The sequence below is a fragment of the Strigops habroptila genome, chromosome 8, assembly GCF_004027225.2.
Source record: "Strigops habroptila isolate Jane chromosome 8, bStrHab1.2.pri, whole genome shotgun sequence".
Classification (NCBI taxonomy): domain Eukaryota; kingdom Metazoa; phylum Chordata; class Aves; order Psittaciformes; family Psittacidae; genus Strigops; species Strigops habroptila.
In genome coordinates this window covers 32,540,698-32,558,086 of record NC_044284.2, presented here as the reverse complement: position 1 = coordinate 32,558,086, position 17,389 = coordinate 32,540,698, and the positions used below count along the sequence as shown (strand labels likewise).

Below are 17,389 nucleotides of genomic sequence, written 5' to 3'. Positions count from 1 at the left end.
CTCCACGTGACTCCTTGTAAAAAGACAGTCTCTGTATCCTTTGTAGCCACCCTTTAAATACTTGAACGTGGTGAAAAAGTCTCCCCTAAGCCTTCTTTTCCCAAGGCTAAACAAACCCAGTTTGTTATTATTATTCTTGCTTTCAGCAACACCTTAACACTTCTGAATGGGATAATTGATATTCTCTGCTTGTCTGGGAATGGTAATGGCTGACTGTGCTACTCTGTAATGTCAGATGAATAGTTAAACTTTGGTGTATTTTCATCTGGTGCAGTCCAAGGCTCGCAGCTGCCAGCAGATCCCAGCTCCTTGTTCACGTATACATGAATTTTTCACAAGCCTGAGCCTGTGCTGTACAATGACCATTCAAGGCAGAGATTCCTTTGTTTCTTCTGTGTATCTTCAGACTAACGCTATCCATGTTTATTATGTATTAATCATTTTTATAGTCATCTCTGTGTGATTCCTTCTATAAATAACAATCTCAGATCTCTCTCCTATCTTGTTTACCATAGCTAATGCTTTAAGTTAGGTGTCTCCACCAGAGATGTAGCCTAAATGAACACAAATAAAGTCATAACATAGGCTTGGTTTTAGTAAACCATGATTTTCTTGATTTTGCTGTAAATCAAGCCTTTCAAATAGTGTTTTTGTCCAGTGTCTATAAATATTTTACAATTGACGAAAGACAGGTGTTAGTTTCAGGCTTAAAGCTGTTAGGCATTACATATATAATTCCTGCTGTGTTCTGCATCATCAATAAATGAAAGTCTCCTGAAGGAGAAGTCTTCAGGGAGGGTAAAGAGCTGTGAACAAGTGACTGCAGAGTGTGCCTTAGAGATACGAAGTTAGGAGGAGAAGCTGAAAACGTGATACGTCTCTTTCAGTTTGACCTCAGCCTCTAATAGTGCTTGGCAAATCTGCCTGGCAGATAAATTGGTTCATATTAGAAAATGGGGTTGATTTACTATGAAATTTATTGCAGCCCTGTCTTGCACTGAAGACATTAGCGATAACAGCATTGGGTGCCTCAGCTCTTAACAAATGGGCTTCCCCCAGACACTTCACTGCTGCCAGGCTTCTTTTACCCACAGCAAACAGCATCCAAACTGCACACCTCTGCTGGTCCCTCCTTAGGACACAAAATCGTTCCAAGGCAGGGGTGTGTCAGGGAGTGTAGGTTGGGTGTTCTTGATGGGCTGTGGTCTTGGGAGCCTGCAACCGTCTCCTGCTCCATCACCTTCAGGCAGGACAGGCTGAGATGCCAGGGGGCAGCTCGCATTTCCTAGAACATAGAGTCCTGCATGAGCAGGACCAATGCGACCTTTGCAACCAGCACCTTGAAACAGCAAAACATTGGACGTGTTTTAGTTATGACTGTTTTCTGAAGATGGACAGGGTTACTGGAAATATGGAGAAATGTCCACCAAACATCTTTCTTTTCCTTTTCTTTGATGATATTGAAAAACAAAGAAAAGCCATCACCATATGTAAACAAGGAAGTTCCACTACTTTTTGCAAACAAAGTCACATATTGACCCAAACATATTCGCTCACAGTGACCACAATTTGCAGTGCACTTTGCCTCAAATCCCTCAACACAGTAGAGAATAACCTTTCAATCTGGGGCTGATTAAAACACAAATGAGCAAACCAAACATAGTGGCCACTTAGGCCCTGTAACTAGTATTGGGGTCTTTCTAATTTGGGAAACTCTGGTCTACTATTTACAGTATAGATATGGATGCAATAAGTACAAAAAAAAGTACACCTGGTGTCAAAAGTCAGTCTCTTCTGTTTGTGCTGTTCTCATTGAACACTTATCCTGATGCTTACCCTAAAGAGCAAAGGATTTTCCAGGTGAATTTCCTATAGTAGCAGTTCAGACTCTTTCAACAGTTGTGCTTAGAAATCATAGAATCATAGAATAGTTAGGGTTGGAAAGGACCTTAAGATCATATAGTTCCAACCCCCCTGCCATGGGTAGGGACATCTCACACTAAATCATGTCGCCCAAGGCTCTGTCCAACCTGGCCTTGAACACTGCTAGGGATGGAGCATTCACAACTTCCTTGGGCAACCCATTCCAGTGCCTCACCACCCTCACTGTAAAGAACTTCTTCCTTTTATCTAATCTAAACTTCCCCTGTTAAAGTTTGAACCCATTACCCCTTGTCCTACCACTACAGTCCCTAAGGAAGAGTCCCTCCTCAGCACCCCTGTAGACCCCCTTCAGATACTGGAAGGCTGCTATGAGGTCTCCACGCAGCCTTCTCTTCTCCAGGCTGAACAGCCACAACTTTCTCAGCCTGTCTTTATACGGGAGGTGCTCCAGCCCTCTTATCCTCCTCGTGGCCCTCCTCTGGACTTGCTCCAACAGCTCCATGTCCTTTTTATGTTGAGGACACCAGAACTGTACACAATACTCAAGTGAGGTCTCACGAGAGCAGAGTAGAGGGGCAGGATCACCTCCTTTGACCTGCTGGTCACGCTTCTTTTGATGCAGTCCAGGATACGGTTGGTTTTCTGGGCTGCAAGCGCACACTGCCGGCTCATGTTAAGCTTCTCATCAACCAACACCCCCAAGTCCTTCTCTGCAGAGCTGCTCTGAACCTCTTCTCTGCCCAACCTATAACTGAGCCTGGGATTGCCCTGACCCAGGTGTAGGACCTTGCACTTGGCTCGGTTAAACTTCATAAGGTTGGCATCGGCCCACCTCACAAGCGTGTCAGGGTCCCTCTGGATGGCATCCCTTCGCTCCAGCATAGCAACCGAACCACACAGCTTGGTGTCGTCAGCAAACTTGTTGAGGGCGCACTCAATCCCACTGTACATGTCGCCGACAAAGATGTTGAACAAGACAAGTCCCAACATCTATCTCTGATGGACACCACTTGTTACCGTTTTCCAACTGGACATCGAGCCATTTACCACAACTCTTTGCGCGCGGCCACCGAGCCAGTTCTTTATGCACAGAGTGGTCCATCTATCCAATTGATGTCTCTCCAATTTAGAGACAAGGATGTCATGCGGGACGGTGTCGAACGCTTTACACAAGTCCAGGTAGATGACGTCAACTGCTCTGCCCCTGTCCATCAGCTCCATAGCCCCATCATAGAAGGCCACGAAATTGGTCAGGCAGGATTTCCTGTTAGTGAAGCCATGTTGGCTGTCACCAACCATCTCATTGCTTTTCATGTGCCTTAGCATGTTTTCCAGGAGAAACTGTTCCAAGATTTTGCCAGGCACAGAGGTGAGACTGACTGGTCTGTAGTTCCCCAGGTCTTCTACATTCCTTTTATTGAAAATGGGGGTTATATTACTCTTCACTGAATAGCAGATACTGAAACATTTAGTGGCTGGTGTAAGCAATATTTTTTCAATATTTTTGAAGGAAAAGGGTTTTCAGTGATTGAAATGTGCCTTTAGATATTTTACAAATGAAAAATTTCAATATGAAAGAACTGTGTGGCTTGAAAGGAAAGCTCATTGCAAGAGAGCCTGCAATTGGACAAAACTGAAAATAAACTTTTCAAAATAACTGAAAACAAATTGATTTTGTAGTGAAGGAAGGTTACATTTTTGTAAATGTTTTCCAACAGCAGCCTGCCAGTCAATCACATACTGGCTCTCTTTTTGCGTAAATTACTTTTTAGGTTGTGATGACACTTGCTACCCCACCTCCATGATGGCCCATGCTCCTGGCAGTGACACAAGATTGTCTGACTATGCTTTTGCTATCACCTTCAGTAGCATTTTGATATATGAAAAAGCTGTACGGTACTACTGCCTTGGAGTAAGGAACAACTAAACAACATAAACTTTTGCAGAGAAAAGTTGTTTCTACAGAAACACTCAAACCAGCTTTGGGGATAAAGTTTTTCTCCTTCCTATCCTAGCAAAAGCTAAGTCACATCTGGCAACAGCTGCTAAGAAGCTAAGAGACAGTAATGTGTGTGTTATTGAAGCAAAATGTCTGTGTGGCCAAGAGCCACAGTCGTCTACTACACCACCCTAAATGTTCTCAAACCAGCACCATTCATGTCCTCCTAGGGTTGAGGTCTAGGACTCGCTAAGGCTGCCAAGCCCTGGGTGTGTTCACCAAGACAGGTTCCTCTCCAGTATGGATGTGCTTGAGCTAAAGCCGCTATAGTATCCATACCCTGCTCATTTAGCAAGGTGTCCTGGGAAGCATTCATCACAGATGGACAAAATGAAGCTTTCTCATCACACCACCTCCAGCGGCACCAACCAGATAATCTATGGATATGAGCGAGACAGCTGGGAGCACCATATATTTTCCAGATTAACTTTTATAGGGTAGCACATTGGCTGAGAAACAGTTCTGAATATTGCGAAAAATTGTCTAACATGTCCTTTTTTCACGCTTGTGCTTTTATCATTAACACTTTCTATTAGCAAAAACTCAAGAGTCTGAGATGTTCCTTTGATTTAAGAGGTTATAAATTTTGGAAGTAATGTCATAGAGTAAATTTTACAATGCAGCTGAGCTGTGGACTAATTAAAATACTATTCCAGTACTCTTCTCACCTAATACATCTCAGATTTGTGACGGCCTTCAAGAAAAGTCATGTATTATGCCACGTGCACCATATACAATCTATTGATCTTTCTGTGTGTACATATGCTCTGTGTGTGTGTGCGTATGTGTGCTAGAGCCCATGTTCATGATGGCTTCTTCATAACTGTGTGCACAGGTGAAAGTTTCTTATAGCAGAGAATTTACGGCAGTGCAATTAATGACTGCAGTCATTTTGCTTTCTTCCACAGCAGGGTTACTACTGCTGTTTAACTCCAAACTCCTAGAAGTCAGAGTTGGACATTGCACTTCAAAGGAAGAGGATTCACCTACTTGCACTGCTTTGGTGCACAGAGGTGAGAATTATCTAACACTGAGCTGTTGCTTAGGTCCTGATCAAGGTACCCTGATGCATGCCTTGTAGACTCTGTTGATTCCGTATAATTTAAAGTGAAAATGGGAAAAATGCTCATGCTTCACTGGACATAGTGCACTGGGTGGTCCCATATCCTTTTGGCATGGGAGTCAGTATTTGTGGTCAGAAACAGTGTCCTTGGTGCTCCATCTGACACAAAAAATCAGGATGTCTCTTAAGTTGATTCATGCTTCCCAGGGCAGTGTGAAATGGCTTTCTGCTTGCTAGTATCTCTTCCTAAGGCAATGTCTGCACAGGACAAGCTTCTCTCAACCATTAGCAAAGCAAATATATAAAGAGCAAAAGGGCAACATATGTTTGAGAAACAAGATCTGGAGTGACCAGGAGACAATGGGAAATGGTATCAACCGGGTTTAGCAGTGAAACCCAAAGGCAAAACCTCTGAAATTTCATGGACCAGGTTTTCATTTTTCTCAGTCATTCTCATTCTGGCTGTTGATGTTAGTGGATTTGGCACTAGATCAACAGGGAAACAGAGGGACAGTTTTCCCCCTACACATACAGAATTAGAGATTCATACCAAGATAGATGAGCTAGATTTAGATGAAAGGGAATTTCTGGTTGAGAGTATTCATGTAAAAAGTATTATACGGTATTAGGCATGTGTAAGCTCCCAGTGTAATGAAGGAGAATTGTATAAGCCTTGGCAGGAACATATCACTAGGACTTTGTTTTGATGAAAAAACCTGGAAACATACACTTAGCTTTTCTACTCATTGTAATTATCTGGCTGTATTGATCATGGTGTTCTGATAGGTAGGGTGTGACCAAGGATCAAGTTCAGTCCGTGAATTAAACCTGCAGAGTGTCAGCTCTAATTTATACCCATACTGTTTGAAAATTGTCCTCCTGCAACTGCAGAGCTCCCTGGGACTGACAGAGACAGGCAGCATATGGAGCCTGTGCAGCGGGAACAGAGGCACCCAGCACTTGGCATTGCTGCTCTGTATTAAGCAAATATCTGGGTTACGAAAGAAGGAAACATGGGCAGAATAAATTGGGGGGTCTGGTCTTTTCTGCAGGCACACATTAAACCCTTGGCGGCATTAATGAAATCTGCAGACTCATGGAAAGGAGGACAGGCATCTCAGCTCTGATTTTAGTCTACAAGTTTGCAATACCTTGAAGGCAAGAGACGGTGATTACTGCGGCTTGTGCCTAATGTTTTGCACTGTGGAGATGTCTCTGCAGCCTGCACAGTAAAACATGCAGTTCCATGTTCTCCAATACCACAACCAAAGCCAAAGTACAAGAACCAGCAGTTTCAGTGAACAGGTCCTTCATTAACACGCCATTATTCTCTCTGGAGACAAGCATGTCCCTTCTGCTGCTGTTAGATAGGGAGAGACAGGAGGAGAAACAGATGATACCTCTCATGGTTATGTTGTGTATGCATATGTGTATGTATGTGTTGTGTTGTTATGTGTGCATAGTACACTGCTGTACTGCACGGACAAAATACAGAGGACCCAACCTGTCCCCTTCAGGCAGTTTGTCATCACCCCCAGGCACTTGCTGATTGAGCTGGGCTGCTGAAGGCTTTTCTGTGGAGTTTCCACTGAGGGCCTTGTGGTGTGATGTTTCTGAGAAGCCTCAGCCCTGAGCAAGCAAGGTTGCTGCAGCTTGGTCCTTACCAACCCCAGTGCTTGCTCTCCATTCACCCTTGGGGCCACTGACCTCCAGCTGGTTGCCAACCTCCTCTTCCTCACTCCGGCTGGCTGAAAAGCAGCGGAGGAGGAAGGGGAAGGGTACCTGAGGCACACAGTGTCTTACTAAGACTATGCCCTCTTTACCAGCTGCTATATCATCCCATCCAGGAGGTGGCTGTATATCAATGGAGAACGATGTTCCAGAAGGGTACATGTTTCGTATTTGCCTGCAGGGAAGATGTGGAAGTCAACTAGCTGTGACCTGTTGAAAGGTCCTCAGAAAAGGCATTCACTTCACTAGGAGCAGTGACAGAGCAGACCTGAAATCCCAGCTCACTTCACTGCTGTTATTTGACTTTCACTAGGACTGCTGTGCAGTTGCCTGTCCATTCACAAGCATTTTTTTTGGGCTTATTTGGGTATATCTTGGCATTTGAGAAGTGTCAATCTGCTAAAACTTCAGTGGCAATAGCTAATCACAGTTAGTTTTATTTTCTGCTGAACATATCATGAAAGCATATGGCGCAATAGCATAACTTACATTCTCTGGGCATGATCAGTTCTGCACCCACCCACCTCCCTGCAAAAAAAAAAAAGTCCAACAACAGAGGACAGCTCTGGTCCTTGCTTTAAGCTCTGGGGATCCTATGCTCAGAGGACCATCAAATGAAGAAAAAAACCCCACCCTCACACCATTATTCATTAAAAAAAATGGCAACATGAGGTTTTCTTCTCACCTCTGATATCTTGAGAAAACACTGCTTTCAAAAGTGAATAATTTTTGCTGGGTCCTTGAAATTCAATGCCACTTATTTTGGATTTGAAATTTCTCTGTAATGATTTAGAGATGGAAATTTCAATCCCTAGAGGATGTGCAGAGTGGGCGTTATATTGTATTCATTCAGAAAGCAGCCATACCCACCTGTCAAAATCAGAGGACTCCGTTGTCTTGTGTGTATATTCAGTACAATAAGCAAGAGCTGTAAACAGTATTTTCAAGATTTCCAACATCCTTCCACAGCAAATTCTTTATGGCGCAAATCTTTTCTGTCATAATTTACATTTCATACCTGTTTTCTCAAATCCTCGAAGTCAGAGGACCACATCCTTCCTTCAGCAGTAAAAAAAATGAAAGTTACTGATTCACAAGAATAACCAGAGTGTAGACTTGGCTTAACTTCTTGGCTTGATGCTGATGTAACATTTCATAGATCTTTTTTAGGTGTTTTCTATTGTCATGGCAACTCTAATCAAAAACCTTTCTGTGAATAGCCTTGTCAATTGCAATACAAGCTCCTGGCTGACTACAGCCTGCAGTTCTGCTCCAGTGTGATTTCATAAGCTCCTCTTGTTTGACCTTTCATCTCCTGTCTTTCCCCAGATCCCTTATTGCTCAAGCTAGAAATATATTTCTTGTTTTGCAAGAAAGCTTTAAAAATCTTTCTAAGTGATAACTAACAGACAGATCTTGCAGCTGACTTCAAGGAGAGAGTTGCCATAGGAGAGATTATAGAGTATTAGAAGCACCTCTCTTGCACAACAGACACAGACCACGATAAATCCCTATAAGCATTTGCTCTAGCAGATCCTTGAACTCTGCATCTCCCTAAAACCTGCAACACAAAGGAAGAAGCTGAGTTGTAGGAGGGGTGGGCTTTGTGAAGGGGATCCCACTTGTGAACAACAGATCCCACAGTCAGATTCCCCCACAGTGCCATGACAGCTAAGAGACATACTGCACATGTCACCAAAATCTAATGCCCACTTGCTTGCTTAGCTGTGGGGCAGCAGGGTGGAGGATCCATATTGGTCAAGACTGCTAGATTTGGCTTTTTGTATCTAATTTTTTCTAAGGTGTTTGAACAGCCGCATGGGAAATTGCAGCACTAGGGAAATCAATAAGAACTTTGCCCTTGGCCTTCTACAGAGCCAGGATTTCACCAGCTGTCTCTAACGTATCATGTTTACCAGGAGCTAGAATAGCTTAGTAGAAATAATATACATTTTGCATATACATCTCCTCTGAAGCTGGTATCATTATTCCCAGACAAGGAAAGTAAGGCAGGGAGAGGTGAAATCTCATGCCCCTAGGTCAGGCCATAGCTAGTACCAGGAACAGAAGAGAGACCTCTGGAGTATCCCCTCCCATGTGGGAGCCACTGCTATAATTCATTATTTTAAGCACTTGCTAAAAAAAGGTAGGAAGGAGGAACAGAAATTACAGGGATAAAAATCCTTCTTTATAGACACATATATATTATATATGTGCTATATATATATAGTTTTGCCTTGTGTCTTCAACCCTGCTTTAAATAAAAACTCACAGACTTGTCGGTTTCCATCAGGCAAAATTATTATTCGGCTTTAGAAAGAACATCTTGCCAAGTGTTGCAGTTCAAAAATAAGGAAAACAGCTCTGCCAAAATGCAGCAAATGTGATTACACAAAGCCAAGAAGACCATAATTAGATCATTACCATGGAAACAACCTAATTACATGTGTAATGCAGCAAGGTCTGAGCTGCGTATCCGAATGTGTTTTGCTATTGTCTAGCAGGGCCATAGCACTACCATTTGCCTTGTGTTATTAAGCTACCTTGATCATTTTGGATCGGGTTTTCTTGGAATAAGAAACCCTCCCCACTATGGAAAGAATTAAACTGTGCATGAAGTGACTTGAGTCATGAAAAGACTGCGTGAGGCTCTGCACTGTGTGCAAGTAAATGGGATCCTGTTTGCATGACCGACAGGGCTAGGCAGCCACAATTTGATAGAAGCTCTCTCGTCAAAGATCTGGGGCTCCCCACGTAACTCTTATCCATGACCAGGAGTTGACATTTGATCATAAGTGCAACCCTGGAAAAGAAAGTCGAGCTTGCTAGAGACTTGCTAAAAGTTGACACCTCCCTCCACCTTGTGTTAATTTCTCCACTGCTGCTGTAATTCACCTCCAGGATGGTGCTGAATGGAGAAGGCCTGTAATGGCGAGGCAAAGGTGCCCAGGAGTCCCTGTTGATCAAGATGTTGCTTTCTTGCATAGCTGGGCAATACTGCGGCAATGGGGATTAAGTAGAGTTGGGTTATGATATTGTCTCGCTGGCTGAAACAAATCACTCCTGAAGGACAGTATCATGGTTCTTATTTTCAGGCAGAGAAAATGAGGCAAGGTGAAAAGACGTGTTTGTCAGCTTGGAGGACCAAGGCAGAATTGTAAATAAACTACAACTAATCCAAAATAATTTCAGAGGGTAACAGCCAGAATCATACATACATTGTTGCAGGTTGCATGCCTTGCAGGATAAAATTAGAGGCACAGGGAGAGTCAAGGGAGTTATACCTCTGCTATTACCTCCAAAGGCCTACAGACCACTGCTGTTGAATCACATGGTTGTAGTAAATATGACCCACATGAAATGGTGGTAAGCCCATTGTCACCCCCTTTCGTACACACAGGATTTCTGCACCCATTCTGCAGATATACCTGTCTCAGCAGGAAGGGAAGAGGATGGCTTATTAGCTAGGGGGTACAGTAATAATAGGGGTACAGTAATAATACAAAAGCCAATGGGACTGTCTGGCAAACCTACGGCTTCTGCTAAGTAAAGAGAGATGGTTGCTGGGCCAACTGCAGATGTTGCTGCAAATTATACCATTGCTATCCCTGCCAGTGAGCTCTCGCTGCAGCTAGCACATCTCCAGGTGTTCTTGCCACAACAATAACCCCTGCTGTTCATTTCATCTGCTTTCAGGGAAAATAAAATGTTTCCTTTTGGTGGGGAGAAATGCTGATATTGAAGAGTTTTTCAAGCCTAGACTCCACTTCTTTAATTTCTTCTCCTCTTGTATGGGTCCCATTTTTCTTCTCTGATTTGTACTCAAACTCTTCATTTTCCATTCAAATTGCTCTCCAAACCACAGAATAAGGCTAGAGAGGAGTGCCTCGAGTAATGGCGATTTCCCTGATTGGTTTCCCAGCTATGAATGCTAAGAGGATGTCTCAAGAAAGCTGCCAGAACCTCTTCCCATCTCCGCTCTCTTCTTCCATGATGGGGCCATTGGTCCTGTCAACACTGGTGGTGATGCAGACCTGGCCAGTGCAGGACTGTTTGCTTCTCTCTGGCTCTGAGCAGACTGCTTTTCTCTCGCACATCTATTGTACAAACTCATGTAAGTTCACTGGGTAAAACCTGATGTTTAACTTTTGCACAAAGTCAGCAGAATGAAAGAAAAAGATGAAAAAGCCCAACCCTCACCCCATTCACCAATTTTGCTCTGTATGCAAAACCAGTCTGTACAGTTCTGCTGAGCACTGATGCCCTACTTTTATTCCTCACATAACTCAACTAAAAATACATCAAGATTTCAAGCACGGTCCCTGCTGTGAACTGTCTTGAGCAAACAGACATTGCTTCAGCCTCTACCCTGGCGCGGTGCTGCCTGGTTGTGCCAGTGCATGGTATGTTGTGCTCCTGGCACAATTTATACCAGCCCTTGGCACTAAAGAGGATGAGAAAAAGGTAGCAATCTTGAGAAAATCAATACCCCTTCTTCCCATTAGCTCAGACAAAATGTCCTGACATGGTGTTGCAAGAGCAAAATTGAAAAAAGGTATGAGATAACTTAAGAGCTACTCACTATTATTACTACTATTAGTGCTATTTATAACACAATAGTCCTGAAGAAGCCCTGCTGGTATAGAGGGTGACTTTAAGCAGTAACATCTGGGGATGCCGAAACAGTTATGGATACAAAACCATGTCTGAAACTCTTAATGCTAGATGTTGTACATACTTGCTTTATGTGCCTAAACAGAAAGGAGACTACCACGCAATTTTTGTCTGATTTGTGTGGTCCTGAGAAAACATGATAAATAAAGGTTAGTGGAACCCAATTTTAAAAGCAGGGGAATCTAACAGAGATTACTGGTGTTGAAGATAGGGTCTATATATTCTTCTGCCTTGGAAAAAGTAACTGAATTTTACCAGCCAGCTTCTCAAATTACTTTAAACAATGTTTTTCTCAACAGCATGTTTTTTATAGATCTGCAGCTTGAAATTCACTTCAGCTGTCTTCTGTTTAATTTTCTGTTGCATAAGGAGGAAAATGGAAATTATTTGATGACACCTATGGGTTATTTGCAAATAAGGATCTACATATGTGAGTCTAATTTATTTGAGAAATGGCCATTACTGCTGTAATAAGTCAGCTGTTTTCACACGCAGGACATTAACCTCACAGGTTCTCTGCATGGGGCCATTCCCTGGTCAGGACCATCATTTGCAATATCTGGGAGGCAACCCCAGATGTTCTAGCTGTGGGAATGCTAACTTGATAATCCTGTGAAATGGGTAAATGTGGTGTTTGGTGCCTGCTGGGGGGCACAAAGCTCATATGCTTGTGTGCTGCTGGCTCCCAACGCTGCCTGCAGCTCGCATGAGGCCTCTGCCTGTGGTGGGGTAGGGGCCTGAAAGGGCCCCCCTGCCTAGAAAGAGATACCCAGATGCCAGAGGGTGTCTCTGCTCCTTGCCTAGTGCTGCACCTCCTCCATCTCCCTCCTCCTTCCTCCAGCTTGTTTTCAAGGAAAATACATTTTTTCTGAAGTCTTCCAGCAATTCCTTGTTTAAGAAGGGGAATCAGGCTCTAAAGAAAAAGTTGATGGATGGTACACTTGCCAGGGTATGCCCCACTGTTGCAGAAAACACCTATGATGCAATTCCCTGGCAGACTAAATTATGAGTAAAACACTTCTAAAAGCCATAAAGGTACATGCATTGAATTTAGACTTCAGGAAGCTGTTGCATTTTTTCCTATTAAATATTAATTCCCTTTAAAAGACTGCTTTTGAGCTGTTTTGAGAACACAACTGGTACTCTAATGTCGTCTAATTAATTAAGAATCTCGTACTCATATGTATTAACAGTCTGCTATTATTGCTGAGGACATTTCACTGGTATTTAAATATACTGAACCAAACATGATTTGCATTTAAATGGCAACGATCTGTACGTCTTCATGGAAAGACACGTCTGGTAGATGAAGTCTGACTTTGCCTCCCTGACCTCGATGTACTGACAGTATGCCAAGGCAGCTCCACTAGGATTTCACTCCATAAATTGAGAAATGGTAAGGAAACAGCAATTTCTCCCAAAACACAGTACAGACAGGATGCTTTGTGAGTCTACTGGTGACAAATACAAACAATTGCTGACATCCTCATTAACAACATCACATTTCTTATCTGCTGAGCTGTCCTTTCTCACCTGTCTTATAGATTTATTTAACATATTTTTTGTGTTGGAGATGCTAACAGGACCCCTGTAATATCAGAGTCACAGATGCAGAGGCAGAGCTTGTGGGAGGTGAAGATATGGGCCACTGCTTTATCCCCTCACTCCAACTCCCACCCAGCTGAGGTGGGTACCCTGGGAGGGGTCTGGTGTGTCCCCATATTCTTACAGCCCCAAGGATGTGTTAAACAGCTGGGGAGAAAAAGGGTGCAGAAAGGAGAAGGTGGGATGGGGGTTTTAAGCATAAGAGATGAATCAGTGGGATGTGCTCTCTTAACAATTACCTCAGTCGTTTTCATTTCCAGGATGATTTCCCAGCACTTTTGCATTACTCTTCTACTTGTCTAATACAGTTCACATCGATTTTTCCCCTTACTCTCTGCTGACTATACAGTCTGAAACACTAAAGACCTTAAAGTCAAGGTCAGGTTTTTATTCCCTGTGTAAACAAGCTGGGGAGAACGGGGAAGCAGGGAGCAAGCAGTTATATCAAAAGGCACAGTCAGAAAACTATGAAACAAATATATTCCTGCTAAAAAAACTCTCCAAGGAAGAAGGCATACAAAAGATTAATCCTTTCAGTCTGCAAATTCTGCATTAAATAAAATCCTTACTCTTGAGGAATAAATGTTAAGAGGAATCCACTGTACACGTGACCAAAACAAAGCCCTTCTATAATGTTTAAAGTCAAACATGAAGTTAAATGTTGTGTAGCCAAGGTACAAGGAAGCTTTAAAAATTGTTTCCATTTTGCTAGCCAAGCAGCTTACATTTTGCCCATGCACTAAATACTTTCATTTCTCATCATCATACCTAAGCATTAATCTCATTACATCAAATTCCCAGTGCCATTTTTGACCAATTAATGACTCCAAAGATTATGTTCGTCCATTTGTAATTAGAAGCAAAGTTACGCAGCAAATGACTGGCTGCTTCTCTATGATTCATGGACTCTCTTGCGCCTGCAAATTTGGCTGGAAACTTCGTAAGAAATTATTTTGGCTGAAGATCTTGGATGATTCTCACGTGTGTTGAGTTGAAATACAATGAGTTCAAGTGTTTTGGGGCTTCTGCTTTGGGTTACTTCCAGATAGAAAAATGGGTTAGTATGAAAATAGTTACATAGCAAGGTGGAGGTAAAGAAGCTGCTGCATTGGATCAGCCCTGAGACCCATTCAGACCCAATACTAGTACAAACAGCAGTCACTTCACACGCCTCAAGCAAGGGCAGCCCCTGCACAGGTACATGTAGACACAACCCTTGTGAGCCACAGCCCTCTCTCCCAAAGACAAAGATTGTTTCAAAGCCCAAAGTCTGATGGTTTATACTCTTCTGATATTTTTCATTAAAATGAGTTAATACATCTATGGTAATAATTGCAACCTGATGTTCTAGCTCTTGTCAAGCAGTTTGGAAAAGAGGGCCCCAGATGGAGCTACTAGCATAGTTTGGGGACAAAACGAATGATCTTATGCAATTTGGTTCACCTCTTTTCAATGCTCGTATAATTAAATGAGACAAAGTCTACAGGGAGACGTAATGTCTTTTATTAGAACAAACTGATAGTTTAGGAAAAAAAAAAGCAGAGATGTTTTCAGGCACACAAACCCTTTATCAGGCTTGTATGCCAAAAAGCTTGTCAGTGTATCAGCTGGTCCAACAAATGATGTTACTTTTCTGTATAAATACTGCTTCGGTCGTATCCTTAGATGATAACAGCTACAATAGCACAGCTAATATAATTAAAAGCAGTTGAAGATGATTGAATGCCATTTCATAACAGAGTCGGACATGAAGTTTCCCAAGAATAGCAGGGTGGAGCTATGCTGCAAATACAAAAATATTTGTACTTTTCACTTATCTTTACTCTGTAATTCTGATTTTACTTACACCAGTATAAATAGAAATCACACAGTTGATACTGGTATAATCCCTTTTGGATTTTGCATATATTTCCAAAACAGTCTTACCACCTTATAAAACATAATTCTAATGCAGAGGATAAAAGTAGGTCATCCATTTTCTCCAACATCCTGCTATCTCAGTAACATTAACTGAAAGGAACAGTATGTGCACATTTTATCTGGCATCACCGTCACTGTATTCCATCAAATTGTGACCCTTTAGTCCTACCATTGGAGTAATTCCCAGAAAAAGGCAATAATGTAAATAAGGCAATAATGTAAATGATGTAAAAAAAGGAAAACCTCTTAAGGTGGAAAATGTATTGACAATAAGCCAGCTTAGCTTTCCCTAATGTTATTCATTTTCATATTATGCTTTTAAAGTAAATTTCCCCAAGATACATCACAACTGACTTCACATGCAGGTACAAATACAATTTCTATGTCACAGTAAATCTTAAAAGTAGCAAATCAAGACTTATAAGAAAGGCGTTAAGACATGCAAAATAAGCAGAGAAATATTGAAGAAAATAATTTTGAAATTTAGATAATTTGTTCTTTGGATGAGAGCAAAACATGCCATCAAAGAGCAAGAATGTTAGGAGTTTTTACACACAGGATTAGATGGGGTGTGAAAGAAGTATGTTTCAGTGAGGGAAGTAGTAGATAATAAGATGTGTGAGGAAGGGACTAGCAATTTGGGAAAACTGGGAAAATAAACGGGGAGAGAGCTGAGGGCATGTGTGAAGCAGTACTTGTCTGCTGGCCAACATCCGAGCGAAGTTGTGCCATATCCAGTGCCAGTGGGGGCTGGTACCAGGCTCTTCTCCTGGCTGTCCCCAGGGACTGTTGGAGTGCCATGGCTTAAATATTTGGCTGCTGCAGGTGTTCCATGCAGGACTTCAGTTTTCTCTTCTTCTCTGTTTTAAAATAATGCTTCCAAGCCTGCACTTTTCAGCCACCAAACAAAATTGCAAACTCTGTCACTTTGGGAGGGAGTATGCCGTTGACATCCTTAGAAATGCTCCAAAAAGCCCTAAATAAGCTCTGCCAATGTTTATTTCTAAACATCAGAGAACTAGGGAAATAGAGTAGCACTTTGACTGTTTTGATTTGGAAACATTTGTGCAGATTCAACACTTGTCTGCAGCACCCTTCTGGGATGAAACTGCTTAGGTACAGCAAGTGCCAAAAGTGCAAAGAGAGAATTTGTAGGGGAAATTCCAAAACTCCGTGTAATTTTGAAAAAAAAGCCACTTAAAAGAAGTCTGATAAAGCATAAAACTTGCATTTCAGCTAGCTCACTCCCTCCATAGGCATAACTCTCCTAGGAACCTCATGTGCTTTTTCTCTTCTTAACAAAAAGCCAGTAAAAGAGTCACATTTAAAATTATTCAACAATATTTTTTACTTAAGTGTGTTTTAATTATTACTTAATTAATGACACTGCAGGCCATGAAAGTTATTTTAAATGATTGGTTATATACGTATAGATCCATATTTAATGATACCTGCTTCATATTTAAAGGAAATAATGTAGAACTAGGTTACTGGCAATCCTTACTTCTACTTCTTGTTATAACATCAAATGTCAAAACAGATTTGCCTAATAGGAGACCTGGCGCTAAAACTCTTGATATAAATCTAGAAAGTTTAGAAATAATAATTATAACTCCTAACATCAAGATGATTGTGTTATCAATTCTTATTGCTTTTTATTATTATTGATCATAATTATTAATCATAGAATCATAGAATGGTTTGGTTGGAAGGGAGCTTAAAGATCATCTCATTCCAACCCTCCTGCCATGGGCAGGGACACCTGCCCCTAGACCATGTCACCTAAGGCCCTCTTCAACCTGGCCTTGAACACTGGCAGGGATGGGGTATCTTACAACTTCCCTGGACAACCTGTTCCAAGTTTTCTGCTTCCTTTTTTAAATCTATGGCTTATATACAAGTGGAGACTGATGTGGGACAAGAAAGTGAAAAATCCCACAAATCAAATCAAAAATCTCCTGTTCTTCATTAGCATGCCTGTGTAGGAGCAGGTGTTCAAGGAAAACAAATAACAAGGACAGAGAACACCTTTGGAGGAATTTGTTACTACATATTTACAAATATAGCATTTAGGGGTCACTCCAACATGTTTTGTGAAATTCTGGAAATTTAGGGTATTTATCCAGTTCATGACATTCTCCAAACCCATTCTGACTTGGCTAAGAACAGCGGCATCACTGCTGTGTACATATCTTCTGCATCTAATCCTCTTTCCCTTGCTGGAGCCTTGATAAAACTCATTCCTCAATGCAATGATCACAGGGGAAAGTCCAAATTCACCCTTTTTCCCTGAAACATAATTTAGTGTGATATTATTTGATAAAAAACTATGACTGGTATATTTTTGTTTCACATTAAAAAGACTGAGATTCAATAATGCAGACATGGCCTCACAGGAATGAAATCTCTGCCTATATTTGGCCACATAAATTTAATTTTCGTTAACCTTAAACTGGAAGGAAAACTCAGTATATTTAACAGGAGTGACTGGCAGAGCTGGCTGTACTGAGACC

The 17,389-nt window shown here is 41.8% G+C and overlaps 1 long non-coding RNA gene across 1 annotated transcript in view; it reads left to right on the top strand.

Moving 5' to 3' along the window:
- The first annotated feature begins 4,813 nt into the window (after positions 1-4,813).
- The window catches only part of LOC115612051, a 32,529-nt gene continuing 19,953 nt past the window's right edge, over positions 4,814-17,389 (top strand). Inside the window, exon 1 of the long non-coding RNA XR_003992860.1 lies at positions 4,814-4,896. This is a non-coding gene — a long non-coding RNA (uncharacterized LOC115612051). The remainder of the gene's footprint in view (positions 4,897-17,389) is intronic.